A 19,444-nucleotide genomic window follows, 5' to 3' on the forward strand; every position below is an offset into this window, starting at 1 on the left:
AGAGCTAACACTCTACCCCACCAAGTGCCAAAGTTATGAACAGTGGAAGACTTTACCTTTCACCATTCCAATGGCCCCCATTGCTTGTACGGAGATGACTTTGTTTTTTTCCTTTTTAAATACAAATACTCATGTTTATTATGTTTGTTTATTCACACTCCCTGCTCTGTAGGTAATTCAGTGTCCATGGAATGGCTCTTGATGTTGTAAATTACCGTTCATTTATTTTGTATTGCATACTTTTGTTATTATTATTATTATTATTATTATTATTATTATTATTATTATTATTATTATTATTATTATTATTATTATTATTATTATTATTAATATTACATACGATATCTGTTAAAATGTAAATAAACTAATATTTAATAAAGTAAATTATGCTTAACTCTTTGGATTCATTTATTTTATTGCATATTGTTATCGCTATGGCAACATGACTTCTTTATGATGTAGACACAGTATAAAAGTATTTCTTCCCAAATATATTTGTTATACACCCCGTGTGGGTGGAGGACGAAGATGAAGAATACACCCACGATGTACTCTGTCTGTTATAGGAGGCGACTATAAGGGGCGACACAGGGATGATAGTGTCAGAGCCATGAAAATAATTGTGATTAGTACCATCATGCGGAGAACTCCATGGGTCACCTTTACTTGCGAGTGGTACCACTATGTTAGGTACACAGTAGGTTTGTGATTAGTAGCGACGTAAGGTGAGTCTGTATGGGTTTTCCAGTACCCGTGATTGGTACCATTGTGCGAAACACCACGGGTCTGGGCGTTGTCTGCGATTAGCGCCACTATATCAGCGACACCGTGGGTGTGCGTTGCCTGTAATTAGTACCCACTATATGAAGAACACCAAGGGAATATTGGAACCTGTGATTAGTACACCTAGGTGAGGAACACTATGGGTTTGCGTTGCCTATAAGTAGCGTCATAATGTGAGAAACACCATTGGTCTCCGTTACATGTGCGAAGTAAAATACTTTTGAGTCATACCATAATGTATGGAACACTATGAGTCTACACTATTGTTTATTAGTACAGCAACATGACAAATACTATGATTTTACTTTACTAGCGATACGTGTCATTATGACGGGCCATTGACCAGCATTTTGGACCCATTTAGAAAACAAGCATCCTCGATTCAGGATTATGCTTTAGAAGTAGTCCCTTGGTCAGTAATACTATCGTATATGATAGTTTCTGGGTCGGATCCACCGATTGTTTTAAATTCATATCCACCCGTTTATTCTTCATCATCACGTTTTTTTTCTGCTCTGTGGACGATTTTGAATTTTAAATTGTAATTCTATTTCGTCTCATTTCATACTATTCGGGACTGATGACCTAGATGTTAGGCCCCTTCAAGCAAAAAAGCACCATCATCATCACTAGGTTAATTATACCCGCACCAATTAGACTACAGACTAGGGAAATGCCTTTTATTGCAGTATATAACGTTCTTACTTATTTGTATAATTAAAGATCTGAAGATCCATATACGGTTATAACTGGTATAAATCGAAACTGTGTAATTTGGGAGAGAGTAAGCCCATGTGGTATTGCGCGTCACAAGAAACTGAGTGAATTGGCTGTGCAGTTCGATTACACTGCTGTGAGCTTGCTTTCAGGAGGTGGTGGATTCCAACCCCTCAGTCGGTAGATCTGAAGTTATATTTGTTTTTTCCTTGGTTCCCTCGTTTCCACTTTAGGCTAATTCTGTGGCTGTACCTTTATTAAGGCAAAGACCGCTTCCTTTCATTTTAGTATTAGCCCTCTTTCCTATCCCATTCTTGCCTTACAACCTGTCCTCTATCAGTGTGACTTAGGCCAATATATTTAAAAAATCTGGTAATTTTGTTTGACTCATTAGTGCCCCTGGAGAATTCCTGGGCTTCCCTAATGTGGTAAGCTTGAGATACACCAAAGTGTAAGTTCAAAATATGTTTAAAATGACCCTCCTTTGCCCTACTGCTTATTGAAGACAGACGAAGTATAAAACAACACCCAAGCCAAAGGAAGGATGAATAGGTTCTACGTGGTAAGTCCTTGAACTTATGGAAATTGTAATAAAATATACAATCTAGATCTCTCTCCTTTTCCCTCTCGCTCCCCCCTCCAGTTGACAATGCGGTAATACTAATGCCTAAATCAAAATAAAGGCAGAAAATATTTACATTTAGTTTAAGCTGATGAAGAAGGGAACGTATGCCTAGCTCGGGTTGGCGGGTTCGAGTCCGGCAGTATTTGAGGGTGTTCAAATACGCCAGTCTCATGTCTGCAGACATACCGGTACGTAAAAGAATTCTTGTGGGACGAAATTCTGGCTCCTCGTCCTTTATAAGAACCATAGATTTAGTTAGTAGAAATATTAACATTATTATTCTCAATTCAGAAATGAGCTTGAAAGCTGACTTAATTTCCATTCACACATCTTAGCACATTAGTTGTCCTCTATGTTTCCTGGATAAGCTTGAAGACATAACCAGCCTGTAAACTGAAAATATGACGAATAATCTCTCTTACAGGTTATTGATGAGAGAAAGAAACTGAGAAAATCGAAAGGAAAGCAGCTTGATTTGTTCTGGGTGATATGTGACAAAAGAATAGCGTTACAAAAATGTTGCAAAGTTTGTGCTGGGAAAATTGGAATAAAAGAGACGAGCTGCTCGACTAAGTGGTATGTGGAGAGATAGCGTGGAATGACATCAGTATACGAATAAGTTTGAGTGGTGTCTTTATAAGGATATTAAAATACGAAGATAAGGCTGGAATTCAAGAGGAAAAATTGGGGCAAATGTTCGTTCATAGGATGTGGAGTTAGGGATTGGAATAACTTACTAAGGAAAACGTTCAATAAATTTCCAATTTCTTAATAATCATTTGAGAAAAAGCTAGGAGAAAAACAGATAGGGAATTTGCCACGTGGCCGACTGTTGTAAATGCAGATAAGTATTGATTGATTGACTGATTGGTTTAATGATTGATTGATTGATTAAATGATTGATTGATTGATTGATTGATTGATTGATTGATTGATTGATTGATTGATTGATTGATTGATTGATTGATTGATTGATTGATTGATTGATTGATTGATTGATTGATTGATTGATTGATTGATTGATTGATTGATTGATTGATTGATTGATTGACGCTCGTACAAAAGAAAGTAAAGGCACTAAGTAATTTCTGGAACTTTCGAAAATCACACTGCAAAGACTTCACGCAGAATCCCAAGGAATGTAATGCTATTCTTCAGAAGATGCTCAGCGAGCGGTTAGCTACAGAAGTAGTAGTAGCTGGTCAAGTTTCTAAGTAAGGATGCGTATATTTTATATTATGACAAAAGTTTTATAATATGTACTTATTTGTATTAGACAGTAATAATTTTATGGTTAATGTCGTTGAAAACACCTATTTACAAAGCAATCCACAAAACAAAATAATAATAACATACACTTACATTGTCACCAAGTGCTGAGCAGACAGCCGCCGATCTGACACCTATGAACTTAGAAGACACACAGGGCGCCTCCTTGTCGTGGAGACTTCTGGAAACCGTGCCGCCTAATGGGGAAGGGTGTAAATTAGGAATACTGGCTCCTTCGATTACACTGTGATGCGCCGAGACGAAACGGCGAGTTGGTTTCACATTTTGCGGCCAACAGCCGCATACGTTAGCCGATTGGGCGATATCAATGCGAGAGTTGGAAACAGAACTGAAGTATTCGAAAGGGTAATTGGTAAATATGGGGAATGCATGGAAGCTAATGGGAACGGGAAACGTTTGTTGGACTTCTATGCTAGTTTGTGTTTAGCTGTTACGAATATATTCTTCAAGCATAAGGCTATTCAGGTGGGGAGCTAAGGGTAACAGATCCACAAAATATACTATATCTTAACCGATTTTAAATTCTGGAAGTCTGGTAGGAATGTATGAGTTTTACGTGGATTTTTCGGTGATACAGACCACTATCCGATCTGTAGTGAACTGAGTATCTCTAAGCCTAGGATACAGAAAATGAAATCTATCTGCAAACGAACAAGAGTAGAAAATCTCCAGGACGAGGAGATTAGACAGAAGTACATGGATATGATTAGTGAGAAGCATCGAACAGTGGACAGTAAGCAGGTTCAGGATATAGAAAGAGAATAGGTGGCATACAGGGATGCTGTAGCAGGAACAGTAAGGGAATGCCTAGGAACGCGTATGTGTAAAGGCGGGGAAAAGCGAACATCTTGGTGGATTGATGAAGTGACGGTAGCTTGTAAACGTAAAAAGAAGGCTTATCAGAAATGGCTCCATACAAGCGCTGATGCAGACAAGGAATTGTACGCAAATGAATGAAACAGAGCGAAACAAGTAGTTGTTGAATCCGAAAAGAAGTCGTGGGAAGATTTTGATAATAACCTGGAAAGACTATGTCAAGCAGCAGCGAAACCTTTCTGGACAGTAATAAAGAATCTTAGGAAGTAAAGGAAAAAGGAAATGAGCAGTGTTTTGGGTAATTCAGGTGAACTCATAATAGATCCCAGGGAATTACTGGAGAGTTGGAGGGAATATTTTGAACATCTTCTCAATGTAAAAGGAAATCTTCCTGGTGGTGTCGCGAACAACCTAGCTAATGGGCAGGAAGAAAGTTATGTTGGTGAAATTACGCTTGATGAAGTGGAAAGGATGGTAAATAAACTCCGTTGTCATAACGCAGCAGGAATAAATGAAATTAGACCCAAAATGGTGAAGTATACTGGGAAGGCAGGAATGAAATGGCTTTGTAGAGTAGTAGGATTAGAATGGAGTGTTGGTAAGGTACCTTAAGATTGGACAAAAGCAGTAATTGCACCTATCTATAAGCAATGGAACAGGAAGGATTCCAACAACTATCGAGGTATCTCATTGATTACGCAGGGAACGGATTTATATGTAATTGCATATCTCTTTAGGCAGATAAATTTAATTATATTTTTCATTATCTTTACGAATCATGACGCGTGGAGTTGAAAAATGGAGTATTTATTTTCCATATTTTTCCATATTTTTGAGTTTAGTACATATGTTCTATATTCTTCTTCATTAAAATCAATATAGTCCATATTTCGGTTAAAAAGTATTAAATCATATTAAATTAGCAGTCATCTCAAAAATGAAGAAATAAATTAAAAATCAATATTCGAAAAATCATTATTTTAAGTGGTGTGCAAGTCATTATCACGCCTGCCCAGGTCTGGGCTGATAAAATAAGCTGATAAGCGGTGCGAAGAAAGAGAGAGGTCTGGATCACACTTACAGCACTGATAAGCTGCATTACATAACATCGACTGTGTCTGTGCCATCATTTCGTAACTAGGACCGGGCGAGTTGACCGTGCGTGTAGAGGCGCGCGGCTGTGAACTTGCACCCGGGAGATAGTAGGTTCGAATCCCACTATCGGCAGCCCTGAAAATGGTTTTCCGTTGTTTCCCATTTTCAAACCAGGCAAATGCTGGGGCTGTACCTTAATTAAGGCCACGGCCGCTTCCTTCCAGTTCCTAGGCCTTTCCTGTCACATCGTCGCCATAAGACCTATCTGTGTCGGTGCGACGTAAAGCACCTAGCAAAAAAAGTCGTAACTAGGGAAATCTCATTCATCGACGATGTGCTAGTTGTTTCCGGATTAGTTCGTAATTCGGGCATTCCCTTTGATTGCTTCATAACTCCATCTAGTTCACTACCAGTCTTCACAGTTTGAATTAGCAGTGAGACGGATCATAGTGTTCTAGTACGTTCAGTGTGTGCAGTTGTATATTGATATTCATTGAAGACATAACATTGTTACAATATGCCTAAAGTAGCTCAGTCAACCAGTTTAAAATAGAAATGTTACGTATCATAATTTAAAGAAGATGGTTTATCAACTGACAGTAAGATATTATTTTGTAATTTGTGTCATTATGCAGTGACATCTACTCAAATGTTCCTAGTGCAACAGCATGTTTCAACCAATAAATACCAGGCTAACAAACAAGGATATTCCAAGCAGAGACAGTTGTTTCTGACACAACCAGCAACTTCCAGTGTAACGTTCGAGTTCAACACCGATCTCTGCCGTGCTCTCATCTCTGCTGACATACCTCTCTTATAATCAGCGCTTCAGGGAATTCCTCAAGAAATAAACCAAACGATCCATCCCGGATGAGTCAACGTTCAGAAAAACGTACTGTTCAGCCATATACGATGAAACTGTTCGGAAGATAAGGCAAGAGATTAAAGACGGTCCAATTTCGGTTTCCAATGATGAAACAACAGACAAAGAAGGCAGGCTAATTGGCAACGTAATCATTGGCTTGTTAAGCGAAGATTATTGTAAACGGATTCTCTTACACTGTGATGTTCTAGAAAAGTGCGATAACAAAACTATAGCAAAACTGTTCAGTGAGGCTATGAGTAACCTCTGGCCACAGGGCGTTAAGTATAATAAAGTTTTACTTTTTATTAGCGAGTCTGCACCTTGTATGATGAACGCCGGAGAAGCATTATGTGCTGTATATCCTAAGATGACTCATTTAAATGTGTAGCACATGCCTTTCATCGTGTGGCTGAAGTGGTAAAAGGCAATTACCCCAAGGTAAATTTATTGATTTCCTCAGTGAAAACAGTTTTTTTCGAAGCCCACAGAAGAGTTCATCTTTTGAAAGAAATGTACCCAGAGATTCCAGTGCCGCCTAAGCCGATTCTAACTAGGTGGGGTACGTGGCTGCAAGCGATTGAATATTATGTTGAATATATATAGGCTGTATTAAGAACGTTCTGCATACCATGGACTCTGAAGATGCAGCCTCAATTGAAGCCGCGAAAACAGTTGTTTGCGACATATATGTGAAAAATGACTTATGTTACATTCATCATAATTTTATATGCATCAAACAAACACTGAAAAGGCTCCAAAACTCGCATCTCCCACTTTCTGAAAGTTGTGAAATTGTGAATAAAACTGTGGAACAACTAAATCCTGCAAATGAAGCAAACTAGAGATGGCCACTGTGCTTTCAAATAACCCCGGACAATGGTTGCTGCAATGCTGTGTGGAGATTTAACTGTAAAATTAACACCGGATTTAACGCCAGTAGGTATTGTGAAGTTGAATTATGCCCCCATTACGTCTTCCGATGTTGAACGCAGTTTCAGTCAATATAAAACTGTCCTTACAGATAATAGATGGAGATTCACTTTGCAGCACTTAAAAGAACATTTTGTAATCCATTCTTTTGGTAACAGAGAATAAAATATTGTGTGTTCTTCAAATATATCTATATGCAACATTATGTTGCATATAGATCTACTTTGTTTAGCTCTTTGACTTTGATAAAATAGAAATGAATGTTATATGTGCAATTTTAAGTCCTTATATAATTCAATATTTGAATAAAAATAACTAAATATATACTGTATGTACATATTTAAATAAATATTAGTACATATAAATCCGTTCCCTGTATGATTACTATACCAAGCAAAGTATTCACCGGCATCTCGGAAGAGAAGGTGCGATCAGAGAGGAAGTTGCATGAGATCCAGTGCGGTTACAGAGCACGGAGGGTCTGTCAAGACCCGATGTTCAGTACGCACCAGGTGAATGTAAAATGTTAGGAAATGAATAGACAGCTGTGTTTTGGGTTAGTAGATCTAGAGAAAGCACATGACAGGGTACCGAATGAAATGATGGACACAATACTGGGGATGAAATTAAGGGTAGATTATTAAAATCAATGAAAGGCATTCGTGATGACAATTGGGCTCCAGTAAGAATTGATGGTAGAACGGGTTCTTGGTTCAGGATACTTACAGGGGTTAGGCAGGGCTGTAATCTTTCTCATTTGCTTTTCGTAGTTTACGTGGATCATCTGATGAAAGGTATAAATTGGCAAGGAGTGATTCAGGCGGGTGGAAATTTAGTATGCAGTCTGGCCTCTGCTGACGACTTCGTCTTAATAGCAGATTGTGCCGAAAGCCTGCAGTCTAATGTCCAGGAACTTGAAAATAGGTGCAGTGAGTATGGAATAACAATTAGCCTCTCCAAGATAAATTGATGTCAGTAGGTTAGAAAGTCAACAGAAGTGAATGTCAGATTGGTGATACAAACCTGGAACAGGTAGATAATTTTAAATATTTTTGTTGGTTGTTCCCCCAGGATAGTAATATAGTAAGTGAGATTAAATCAAGGTCTAGTGAAGCCACTGTAGTGAGTTGGCAGTTGCGATCAACATTGTTCTGTAAGAAGGAAGTCATCTCACGGACGAAACTATATTTACATCGGTGTGTTTCCAGACCATCTTTGCTTTACGAGAAAGAAAGCTGGGTGGACTCGGGATATATTATTCATACGTTTGAAGTAACAGACATGAAAGTAGCGAGAATTGTTGCTTTAAAACAGGTGGGAACAATAGCAGGAGAGTAGGCCTACACGGAGCTAGCAGATAAAGGCTAAATTAGGAATGAACTCGAAGGATGAAGCTGCACGCGTAAACCGTCTTCGGTGGTGGGGACATGTGCGACGAATGGAGGAGGATAGGTTACCTAGAAAAATAATAGTCTCTATTATGGTGGGTAAGAGGAGTAGAGGGAGACCAAGATGACAATGGTTTGATTCAGTTTCTAACGATTTAATGATAAGAGGTATAGAACTAAATGAGGCCACGGCACTGATTGCAAATAGAGGATTGTTCCGACGTGCCGTTTTGGTAAGTTCACAGAGGCTTGCAGACTGAACGCTGAATGGCATAACGGACTATAATGATAATGCATGTATATATGTATTAAAACCGTACGATTTTATTTCCGTTAGTGTACGAAGAATTGGATCGTAAAGTTCAGGCAGTTGACCCTCCTTCCATGGCTGTCCACATACGTTTAGACTTACGGACCTGCTTTCGTATTCTCTTTCTTTCACCCGGAGAGGATCCTTCTCACTTATATATCCTCTTTGAGCCAGACATAGCGGGACACAAGGTTCTTAAACACATTGCACTTAGTACCGCCGGTGCCCTTTTCAGTAGCGCTGTTAACGGAGCGGTTGTTTACGGAGCGGAGGCTCCAGGCGCTTTCAATCGGTGCCTCCGGAGAACCTCCGATTGAATTACAAGCGCGTTGTTTAAACTTGGTACGGGATAAATGAACGAGCATTTGTACAGGGATTTATAACTTGTCGCTGTTAATGTGAGAAACTACGCCCCTCCGTTAATGCTTAAGTTATTTGGCGTTATTACAGATAGCATTCTTACGTACAAACATAATAATTATGTAACAGAACCTCCGATTGAATTACAAGCGCGTAGTGTGAACTTGGTACGGGAGAAATGAACGAGCATTTTCACAGGAATTTATAACTTGTCACTATTATCGTGAGAAAATAGGCCCCTCAGTTTATACCGGTACCCTTATTATTGGACGATATTACAGATAGCATTCTTACGTACAAACATTGAATGACCGAACTCGACAGCTGCAGTCGCTTAAGTGCTGCCAGTGTCCAGTATTCGGGAGATAGTAGGTTCGAACCCCACTGTCGGCAGCCCTGAAAATGGTTTTCCGTGGTTTCCTATTTTCACACCAGGGAAATGCTGAGGCTGTACCTAAATTAAGGCCACGGCCGCTTCCTTCCCACTCCTAGCCCTTCCCTGTCCCGTCGTCGCCATAAGACCTATCTGTGTCGGTGCGACGTAAAACATCTAGCAAAAAAAAAAAAAAAAAAAAAAAACCCTTGAATGACAAGCGCGTTGTGTGAACTTCATACGGCAGGAATTAACGAGCATTTTCACAGAAATGTATAACTTGTCGCTATTATTGCGCGAAACTGCACTCCTTATTTAACTTTTTAATGCTATATGTTCGGGGCGTCGACCTTTGAAGATCTTTTGCGTCTGCTTGCACCATATGTGAGGAAACCTGCGTGTATTATGTAAATGGCGGTAGTGTACAGTATTGAATATGAGGAACGGAACGTTAAGGATGACACAAACACCCATTCCCCAGGCGAGGGATATTAATAAATTAAATTAAAAAATCCCTGACCCTGCTGGAAATCGAACCAGGGGCCGCCGGGTTCCAGGCGGACGCGTTGCCACCGACACCGCGAGGCCGGTGTTTACGAGTCATTTGTGTCATGTTTTACAGCGCAGCACTTACAGACTTGAACCGCTTGAACTCCTCCCTCCGCTCGTAAATAATCATCCATCACTTTTGCACGTCTTTCGCGTTTTTATGTCCAGAAATTAAAAAGCGAATTCAAACTTGAAACTACTGTATGCTAGCGTCGATATAATGGGAATATTTCCATAATAATGATAATAATAATGAACGAAGTGTACTGTGTAAGCTCTGCACAGGTAGGGCCTGCACTTTTCTGAGAAACAACTGAACCTATTTAGATATATTGTTTGTTGTATCTACAGGGTTTATACCTACAGGTATATGGGGTATGTATTATATGTCGATATAATTGCATTTTCTTGATAACAAATGAGAGGATGCATTAATTATTCTGAATGACTATACGTCCTATGCCCGCCTCTGTGGTGTAGTGGTTAGTGTGATTAGCTTCCACCCCCGGAGGCCCGGGTTCGAATCCCGGCTCTGCCACGAAATTTGAAAAGTGGTACGAGGGCTGGAACGGGGTCCACTGAGGTCAACTGAGTAGAGTAGAGGTGGGTTCGATTCCCACCTCAGCCATCCTGGATGTGGTTTTCCGTGGTTTCCCACTTCTCCTCCAGGCAAATGCCGGGATGGCACCTAACTTAAGGCCACGGCCGCTTCCTTCCCTCTTCCTTGTCTATCCCTTCCAATCTTCCCATCCCTCACCAAGGCCCCTGTTCAGTATAGCAGGTGAGGCCGCCTGGGCGATGTACTGATCATTCTCCCCAGTTGTATCCCCCGATCCGATGTCTGAAGCTCCAGGACACTGCCCTTGAGGCGGTAGAGGTGGGATCCCTCGCTAAGTCCGAGGGAAAAGCCAACCCTGGACAATAAACAGATTATACGTTCTTTGTTAAGGGGTATTGTATGAAATATCGGTGATATAGATTTATGTGTATGTAGGTAACGATTTTTATAGGGCGCCTACATTCATGGACGTAAGTTTGAAATTACAGCCTACTACGTCCTTACACTCGGAGCTACTGTTGCGAATAGGAGGCGGCCCTCCGATTAACCTCCGGAGCTCCGTAACTGCTTTGCCTCCGTCGGTAGTACCGGAGATAACCGGAGGAGCGCTGTAATCGTATTATCCGATTCAATCAACAGGAGGTCCGCCTCCTCTTCACAGCGCTACTTTTCAATAAGTGTCTCATACTACAATTGTAGACATTACGGATGTGTTCAACTACAACTCTCCCCACAGTTGTGTATTTTAGTATACATGAGTGTTACAGTTTGATTTATTACAAGTATTGGAACTGGGTAATATAACAAGCCCATTCACATATCAAGTAGTGGAAGAAGTGTCTCATACTCTGTAGTTGTCACAAGTACTATCTGCGCACTTTTTAGTGATAGATTTACACCCTAGTGCTGAAGTGGTCGACTTCGGTTATCTTCGAGATTCGTATTGGCAACCTTTGAAACACAAACTAAGAAACGCTTATCATCGCTCTGCGACATCTGGCGTACACTTTAAGTACTCGTACTGTTGTTGTTTACACAGCAAAGCCAAACTATAGAATTCATGCTAGGAACACGCTTCGCAACGGGAAATTTTATATAGTATTATATATTGTGTGTGTGACACAGTTGTTTGCTTAAAATAATTAAGGTTTATAAAATTCATATCGATCGATCATATTATCGATTCAGTTCAGATTTCATTTCCATTCAGTTGGCAGTATTAACGGAACCCTTCTTACTTCTCCAATGAGTACAAAAATCTATCACTAAAAAGTGCGCATACTATAATACGTCCTTTCCTAAATTCAGCCTGTTCTACTGACAGTTGCGAATCAAATTTGTTCTTCAAGAGTTTGTTTTAAGTGATTAAACGACATTCAAATATCCGGTTTTGTTTCTAAGTGGCTGGTATGTTGTTGTATAAGGCCAATTCTACAGCTTATTCCGTTAAGGAAGCTACGGATTTTCTTCATTGAGGAATTGTGGTTTATGTCTTTGTACACTGCTTCCACAACCTCTAACATTATTGTCGGTAATGTTCTAGTTCAATAATGTACATTTGCTAAATGTATAGATCTCCAGTGAGAATATTAGAAGTTAATATTAATCCTTCTCAGTTTCAGCATTCTACATATTTTTAATATTTAAAGTTATTAGTTTTCTTAAATTTTACCTTTAATTAAGCATTAAAAATGAATACGCATATAACTAGCTCGCATTTTAGAAAACTCCCAGCCTTTGCGTTGCAAGTGCCTGCAAGTTGTGTGTAGTAGCAATATATCATGTACCCTAAATTTTGTGGAATGAGGATTTTATTTTTTTTTTCTTTAGAGCATCGCAGATGAAGAAATGCGGATGGTAGTTAGACAAAAAATTGCAATATTTACTGTGTAATTTTAATTACTGGTATTGTTTTGCTGTGTTATTTACCTCTGTGTGCAATTTTATAGTGAGGCTGTGAATGTTGAGTTGTTCATTACGGTACCTACTCTGTATGATGCTAGATATGGAAGTATGGTTCAAATTCTTGAGAGGTTTCCATTTAGGATATCTGTATCTTGTTTTATCAGTGTTGTTATGGAGATTCTTCTGTATCACATCAATACCCCGCAGCAGCTATTTCTGGTATTTTTTTGTGATGATTTAGGTTACTGTTGGCTGTCTTTTTTGATTTATTGCTGTGTAAAAGATTTTCAGGAGTGAGTGGTGGTGAGATTGCATGGGGTCGAATACTAGTATCTGCAGCCCTGAAAAACGTTTCCGTGGTTTCCCCATTTTATCATTAATTAACCTTAATTAATGCCACTGCATACCTAATCTTAACCCTTTACCTTGCAGTTGTTAGTGCAACATTAAACTGCTTTCAGGAATGGAAGAACAATCTTCAGGAATAAATTCTGGCTGTGGAAACTATAAACGGTAGTCAGAACAAGTAAACACGGTACATTTCATTATTGTCCCCTACATTAAAATATACAAAATACAAATGAGCATAGTTTCCTGAATAGATATGTGTTTACATAGAGAAATGTATTCCCTGGCAATGTGTAAGAATCTACAAAATTAGCCACAGAAACGAAGCTTGTATTACCTGTAGGAGAAAATGTAGTATTCATTGTTTGTGCAGTATGTTTACATTTACAGTAAAATATCACAAAGTGACTAATGAACACTGCAATTGGGTGAAATGAATTCTCTGGGGCACTACTCAAGGTATTCAACATATAAAGTTAAAAATTTCATGATTTTCCCGTATTGAATAGAGAAACACACAATATTAAACAGAAGGAAGGATCCACCTTTCAATACTCCATTGTTAAGTTATGATCACTGTGTTAGTTGTTTTTAGACATTTATGACTTAATTTTTTCACTGCTTTGCCAATTGGCTGATGATGACACTTCAAATGTGTTGAAACCAGTCCCAAACGAACAAGTTGTAACCTCTATTTGGTTCAACTTAAAACGGAGTATTGAAAGGTGGATCCTTCCTTCTGTTTAATATTGTGTGTATTCAGCACAGACAATTTTCGAACCACCTGCGAAACAATAAAAACTGCTTAACATTTAAACCACTCGTTTGACATGGAACTCCCTACAAGGGGCTCTCTGTTAAACACCACTTGGTTGTGTCATTAGACATGACATGCATAGAAAAATAAAGAAAAGGCACTTAAGTAAAGTTTGCTGGCATTGTTCGATGAAATGAGCTGATAGCAGTATTGTATAAACTTTTGTCTTCATTTCAACAGAATTTTTTTCATTTTCCATTTCCAGTCTTCTGGGTAGAAATGTGAATCAAGAACCTCCTCAGTTTTTCTCTCTGCACCACTCCTTTCCTTCCTCGAATATTTTTTCTAATTTTAATCCACTCTTCTCTGTACTCTCCTTACCGTATCCATTCACTCCTTTCTGGGCATTCTCCAATGTCATTCTCCTATGACTTTCTCTGTAAATACTTACTGTGGAACTCTATCCTCTTCCATTCTCATCATGTGTCCATACCATTTCAGCTTGTGTGTCTCTATCTTGCCTTTGAGTTCAGGGAATCCAATTCACTCCCTCATTTCTATGTTTCTGACTTTATCCCTTTATGCCCTCCCTGTTATTTCTCTAAAGAATTTCATCTTGGCCTCTTGCATTCTGCACTGATCATGTAGTTTTCTTGTCCATGGTGTGTAATACATTGGGTGCAAAATTTTCTTGCATTCCATTGGATGTCCCAGTTACAGACTATACATCTCACACATTGGTAAAACTCTCTGGCTTGTTCAAGTCTCTATCCAGTTTCTTAATTTATTTTCCTATCTTCTTCAATTATTCTCTCCGAATACTTGAAGCTTTTCACAACTTCTAATGGTCTTCCATTTACTTCAATATTCCCAATTCCTTCTCTATTAACTTTCGTCACCACTACTATCATACTCCTTTCCACGCTTATTTTCATTCCATATTCCTCCATCTCCTGATTCCTTACATTATCTTGTTCTTGTTCTTCCATTTCATCTTCTCCACATATTACTGTCTTATCTGCAAAGAGTGAGGCCTTTGCCTCCTTGGTTCCCATTTTTTTGTTGTATACTCTTATGGATTTCATCAATGATTGTAATTAAGATTGGAGGGGATAAAACATCCATTTTGAAGTTCTGTTTCTACTTTGAACCAGTTTGTTTGTCCTATCTTAGTATTCATACTACTTACTCACTTTTCGTTCATGGCTTTTATAATATGTTCTTCACCTCTCCCTGCCTTCTTTTTTATCAATGCATCCGAGACCACTTGCGATGGTACACTGACATATGCCTTCTCAATATCGATAAATATCATCACTGAATCCAGCCTAAATTCCCATCTGTTCTTCATCACGTTCTTTAGGTTGAACAGATTAAAAACTTTTAAAATTATGTGTACACTGAGTAAGGAGTATGACACCATATGTAAGTGAAACACAGATAATAACTGGTGCCAAGAAAAACAGAGTTTGAAGCCTTTTAAATGCCATGTTATCAGAAGTTCTTGAAGATCATTTTGATAGAACATGTCTCAAATAAAGAGATACTGAATAAGCTTAATGAGAGGAAAATGGTTTGAGAGAATTTGATCCTGGGAAGGAAAATTTTGATAGAACACATCTCAAAGAACTGTGAACTTGTTCAGTTAGTTTTGAAGCCGATTGCAAAGGATAAAAATGGTAGGATGATTCCAGTATATGGACCCGGGTGATCAGAGTGATATGCAAACCGTACAGTCACTGAATTTTCAAGGAAGGTCATCTTGTTGCAGTTTCAGTTGCATATAAAACTATATGTTAGATAGCTATTAATACGATATAAGGTGTCATGTAATACTTTTTTTTTTTGCTATTGGCTTTACGTTGCACCGACACAGATATGCCTTATGGCGACGATGGGACAGAAAAGGGCTGGGAGTGGGAAGGAAGCGGCCATGGCCTTAATAAAGGTACAGCCCCAGCATTTGCCTGGTGTGAAAATGTTAAACCACGGAAAACCATCTTCAGGACTGCCGACAGTGGGGTTGGAACCCACTATCTCCCTAATACTGGATACTGTCTGCACTTAAGCGACTGCAGCTATCAAGCTCGGCCATGTAATACCAGCGGTCCTTTGACTATGATCTTGATATCGACAGATAAGTTAAATTATATTTCCTGTGGAAGTGATCACTGTTTTAGAAATCATATAAAACTGCAGGTCCTTAGCTTTGATTGAAGTATCAGTCATAGAAAACTTGAGGTCCTATAGGTATGATCATAATATCAACTGTCATGTAAAATTTCGGGTTTTTTGGTATGATCATAATATTGATGGTCATATAAAATGACACGATTGTTGCTTAGTTTGTTGACAGAACCATAAGTATCAATGACATCAATAAGGTAATATATTTTTCTGGCTTATGTTTCAGTGTAAGGTCAGTGGAAGTAATCAACCATACCAGTACCTTCTAACTACTTCAGTTTGCAGTGCAAAATGGACCTGGAAGCAAAGATCAAAGAGGAACCAGCCTGGCTTGAAGGAAAAACAACTGCATCACTTGTAAGTCTCATTCCAGATAACTTTATAGAGGTCAGAAATTAACCCCTAATAGCTGAATAAGTTTGGCAGGAGCATTATTTTCTATGTGCTTCCTCAGTATTAACACCAGCAGTCACCAATTGCTGAATGAGCATCTATGCGTAATACAACTTTGTTTTGCTTACTTGGCTGGGAATACACCACAACGCACTACACAAAGCTGCCAACTCTTAGGGACTTAAGGTTAGGTTTGGATTAGTCTGTACTTTTTACTGTCAGTATTGAAATTACTGTGGTTTAGGGGTTGCACTTTTTTATTTTTCCCCTCTGATTAAAATAGAGGATGGTTGGCCAATTGTACTTTAAAAAACTAATATCCTCCTACACTACTGCACCAGTATTAGCACCACATGTTAAAAATTATTACTCCTACTATAATTAGTGTAGAAGAAGTTAAATCACAAATCTTTCATTAGTGTTTTTGAGCCTGGATACACCAGTCTGCTAAACGAAATGTCAACACAGGTGTGATTATTCTGGGTTACCCTCACATCCACAATGTGCTGGAAGATATTATGTGTTTTAAGGAATGAGCAGATTTGCCTATGACATACGAGGGATGAAATAGCTCAAAATCTGAATGTACGTTCTCTCAAAATAATTATTTTGCTCAGATGTTGAATTCTTCTAGAAAGACAGAATAGTGATTAGTTCATTCTATTCCTCAAATACAGGTCAGATTCTATGTTATATAGAGAACCATATCTAAGGGCTCTAGAATGTATGATTTCTGAGAATGATTTCTTTTATATGCCCCTTCTTAGTGGGCTCTGACACTTTAAGGACTTAAGGCACATTAAACAGATTTTTTTCTTTCCTCTTTGTCATTATTTCCTTGTCCTTTTTGTGCATCCTTTTCATCCATTCCTCAGTTCAGCTACTCTTCTCTTCTGTATTGAATGTGTTAAGTTGGCATATTCTAGAACTTGTTACTTTAATTCACTTTTATTAGTTACTTAAAGTAACATGAGAACATAACCTTTTAATCACAGTCCTCCCCCCTGTAATGCTGACACGGTTTTATGAATCTAAGAGTGAAATTTAAATGTCTTGTAGTAGATCATAAAAGATCTTCTGAAACTGCAGATATTAAATCCAACACTGCTGATTCTCCACTGACGGTGTCCTCACCCCCTCAGCTCCTCACAGAACACTAGATAACATGCTTATAGTAGTGCAATATTTCATTTCCAGCTGCTTTGACTTTGGGTTACATCACATCTTTCACTGTTATATGACTGTGATAAGTCTGCTTCTTTCATGTTTATGTTTTTTATTTTACACTTGGAAGCATTGAAATATGCTGTTTCAAACAGAACTGTATTAATGTTTTATGTAGCCCCTGTGATCTCAGCAAAACCATAGTAGAGAATGTGATTCCATTATTTCAAGTAATTTGAATCTGTCTATAAACAAACTCTATGCTGAGAACAAAAAATCATTTAGAAATGTAACGCTTCTAATTGGTTCAGACAACTTTTATCATTTGATTGATATGATTGAACATATGAAAATATTTCATACAATTTAGTGTTTGTGCCTGTGGCTGCGTCCTTCCAAATTCTGTGTGAGATAGCCCCCATTCCATCTCTGGTATTATATCTTCTGGTATGGTTAGAAAACGTTTGGCATTTTATATTTTGTTCTCAGTCTCATCCTTTCTCTGACATAAGGAGTGAGCAAGAATAGTAACACCATTCTCAGTACAGCCTTTGGTTATAACAATCCTCTGCTGGTAGAAATCTTCCTTAAACATTAGTGAAATTCTGAAAGTAACTGTAATACTGGAAATTGATGAATTAAGATGCTCATTTGTTGGTGACTGTATTTGTAGATGTGTGTTATGAGCATACCTAATATTTTGTTATTTTCCACAGGAAAATTTTGAACATGTATCAGAAGTGATAGCTCTGAAAGAAGAAGTTAAATCAGAGTTAACCGAGCCAGAGTCATCGCAGGAAGACTCTCTTGAGGTAATGTATATAATTTGATAATCCATCGTCAGATAATGGAAATGGGTAGAAAATAGCTCAACAGATACCGGGGTTTGATCCATCTTTTTAGTGCGCATGATTGATAGTCCTACCGATAATATACTTTTTTATGAGATTGACTGTTTACATATCTAGTTTTCACTTTTCCTTCAAGTTGTTCCACGATCTTGCGTTATGAATTGTGCAGCAGGTAGGATTATTCCAAAGAACTCTATGTCATTTGGTAGCTGGTATCATTCCTACTAATACTTTTGAATTCGTTAATTAATTTTGAACACAAATTAGCTGAAGGTACATTCTTTTGTTACTGTTACAGAATATTTTACTAGTCGTTTCCAAATGAAACACCTTTGTTATCTTATTGATTATATTAATAATTGTTTTCTAAATAATACAGTAATTTATTGATACAAGTTGCAGGTGGTATGCTTGTTTACTGTGATTGTTCGCCTGTATACTACACACATTGTAGCCATCTCTTGGCAAGTGAAAAATATTCTTTTTCTCCCTAATGTGGTCTGTGATGGTACTAGTCCAATGTGACTTATAATATTTGTACCGGGAGGTGCACCTCAACCCCGCACATTGAAAAGAAGCGCCTTAGGGAACACTATCTATCGAATAAAACTTCAAACCACTAATGCATAAAGTTGGGACATTGATCAGAAGATGTCACTACTTAATATCTGAGTATGTTATTTTAACGTTTCCTAAACTGACTGGATTTCTTTGTTTTGTTTTGGTGTACATCAAAAAGTTTGAATTTTTCTCCATAGATGTCCCCACAAAAAGCTACGGTCATGCACTCTGGTGCAAGGTGGAATAATCACTGATTTAAAGTTTTGGGTTTATAAGTTTTTTCAACTAAATTTACTTTCATTTATTTTGATACTTCAATGTTTCGCAACACTTCCTTCTCATCTCGCCAGCTTTGAAGTCTGGCCAATCACAAATTTTCTGTATTTATTTTTCAGCCAATCATAAGCTTCTTGTAACTTTTTGAGTATCAATTAAAATGAGAGGGTGTGGTCAGATTTTGCCCAGAGCCTTCTCGAACCCTCCCGTCGGGTATAAAAGCCGCGACTTTTTCTAGTTACCTTGTCTTATTCTCGTCAAATTTCTGAGTGTGTGTTAAGACAGGAGGCCTAATTCTTTGGCAGGCAGAACGTCAGCCCAGATAATGGCCATCAGTTTTCT

This window comes from Anabrus simplex, chromosome X, assembly GCF_040414725.1.
Source record: "Anabrus simplex isolate iqAnaSimp1 chromosome X, ASM4041472v1, whole genome shotgun sequence".
Classification (NCBI taxonomy): domain Eukaryota; kingdom Metazoa; phylum Arthropoda; class Insecta; order Orthoptera; family Tettigoniidae; genus Anabrus; species Anabrus simplex.